This window comes from Echinops telfairi, unplaced genomic scaffold (assembly GCF_000313985.2).
Source record: "Echinops telfairi isolate 266 unplaced genomic scaffold, ASM31398v2 ScPeMD7_7467;HRSCAF=8505_1, whole genome shotgun sequence".
Taxonomy (NCBI): Eukaryota; Metazoa; Chordata; class Mammalia; order Afrosoricida; family Tenrecidae; genus Echinops; species Echinops telfairi.
Genome location: NW_022111368.1, coordinates 22,004,436 through 22,006,903, shown reverse-complemented (window position 1 = coordinate 22,006,903; position 2,468 = coordinate 22,004,436).

Here is a 2,468-nt window from a genome sequence, read left to right as displayed (position 1 = left end):
ATTTCATGAGATCCTGTTGAATCCTAGGTTAAATCTTATTTAAGTGAAGCTATCTGCATCCAGCTATAGTAACTTCTTGCCAAATGCAAATTTTGTATCTGTACGCTGAAAAAGGAAATTATTTTTGGTTTCTGTGACATGCCTTACCAAAGTTTTGATATTAAATTACGTACAAACATTTTATTGTCACTCGGGTAAATAAAAATGACATGAAATCTGGTCTTTTCCAGAACTTCCAACTTTTATATTTTGATATACAAAAAAGACTCTCGGTATTAAATGGGATCATAAATGGAATTTGTGCATGCTAAGAGTTTTGGGTATTAAGATTTTAATTCTATAATGATAGAACACTTTGGAAAAGGATAACAGATGCACACCACGAGGAATGTAACCTGTATCGCTGCCTTGTACATGCAGAAATTGTTGAATTCATAAATGTTTTGTTGCATCTATTTTCACAATAAAAATCAATCCTAATAGCTTTAAAATTCTTGATATATGCAAAATAGGCTCAAAGTATTATTGTTAGAAAACGTAGAGGAATAAAGATTGTAATTTGTCTTTTAGTTCTCTCTATAAACGGACCCTTGTCAAGGCTTTCAAGATAATGTATGGTCTAAAATATTAAATGCTGTCCCCCACAGCCAATCCAAACAAAAAAGTTAATGCCAATCCTTACCTTGTGGCTTTTAAAGATACTGCCGATCTTGGGCTCAACCACGGAGCCCTGGCGGTATGGATTATGTGCTGGGCTGCTAGCCACAAGGTCGGCAGTTTGAACTCAGGGGCTGTCCCTTGGGAGAGAGGATTTCTCTTTCCATGAAGATTTAAGGTACAGAATCCCACAGGGGCAGTTGTACTCTGTCCTACAGCGTCGCTATGAGTCAGAATCGACTCAATAGCAGTAAATTAAAATTTTTGATGGCTCAACTTCCCCAATTTTAGGTTTCCACTAGTATGTGGTTTGGGGCTTCCATTTCATAAATGTTTATGATATTTACTACCATGATTGCCTTTTACTGTGGGGCATCTAGTTTATGTACTTACCTTAAGCTGCAAAGTTTGTTTTTTAACCGTGGGTAAAACTTGGTGGGCTTTTAGTGTGCTCCAATGGAAATGATGGCACCGTGTTCTCGATTTTGCTTTGACGGTATCCAGAACAAAACACTAAATCCAGGAGGTCAAACTGGCTCTGCCCGGAAGGAGAGTGTATGCTGCAGCCACACCGAGCAGATGAACAGTATTCGGACATGCAGCAACTCAGTGTACGGACCCACCAGTGCCAAGCCCCAGGAGCAGAACTTGCTGATGACAGGAGTCCTTTCTGTATTTGTTTTATTAGGCAAACTTGGGTTGGTTTAGTTACATAAACTGTTACCAAAAAATAAATCTCTGCTTTGATAAAAAATTGAATTCCCACTATTCAAAATGGAATTTTTGATGAGGCTGAAGAAAAAATTGTGCTGTATCCATGTGGTCAATGGGTTGTGCCAATAGGTCTTTTTACTACTTTTTTTTCCCTCTATGGTAGCTAATGCTTTGGATAAAGGCATTACTTATTAATAACGTGTAGGTTAAATCAAGACCGATTAAAAACAAAACAGTTCTTTAACAGGATCCTGATAGTTCACTTTTAAGCTACATGGGATTAATACCTTTGTAGGGTTGCTAATGATAGGTGCCAAAGATAGGTGTTTTTTCCTTCACTTATTACAATCTTTCCCTTGAAGGAAGAGCATAAACTATTTTAAAGGAACTATTTTCAATATAGGAGCCTTGGTGGTGCCATGGTTATGAATTGGGTTGCTAACTGCAAGGTCAACAGTTCAAAACCACCAGCAACTCTGCCTGACCAGGACTTTCTACCCGGGGTAAAGAGCTATCGTCTCAGAAACCAACCGAGGTGGTGCTACAGTGTCCTTTTAAGGACACTCTGCACTGGAATTGACTCGAAGGCAGCGAGATTTTAATTGTCAAGATTTTATTTTACAATGCATTAAATCAGAAAAAATAGAACTTCATGTTCGTTTATGCATATTTACATCTGGTGAATTGAGATGAATGGTTTAGGAGCAAACAGCCTTAGTGGTTCTACGGGTTCATGGGGCTGCTAACGGCAAGGTCAGAGGTTCAAGCCATGGCTGCTTCCAGGAAGAAAGAGGTGGCTGGCTGTTCTCATAAAGATTTACAATCTTGGAAATCCTACCCCCCAGCAGTTCTCAACCTGTGGGTTGCGAACCCTTTGGGGGTCCAACGACCCTTTCACAGGGGTAGCCTAAGACCAGCAGAAAACACATATTTCCAATGGTCTTAGGAACCAAACTGAGACAACGCTCCTCTATCCATCCCCAGGCGGGTCTGCCCACATGCAGATACGCCTGCCTACGAGTACCCGCTGTGAAGACTGTTTGTTACCCATGCTACACCATGCTTCAAGACAAAATTTCACTTATTTGTAATTAGAA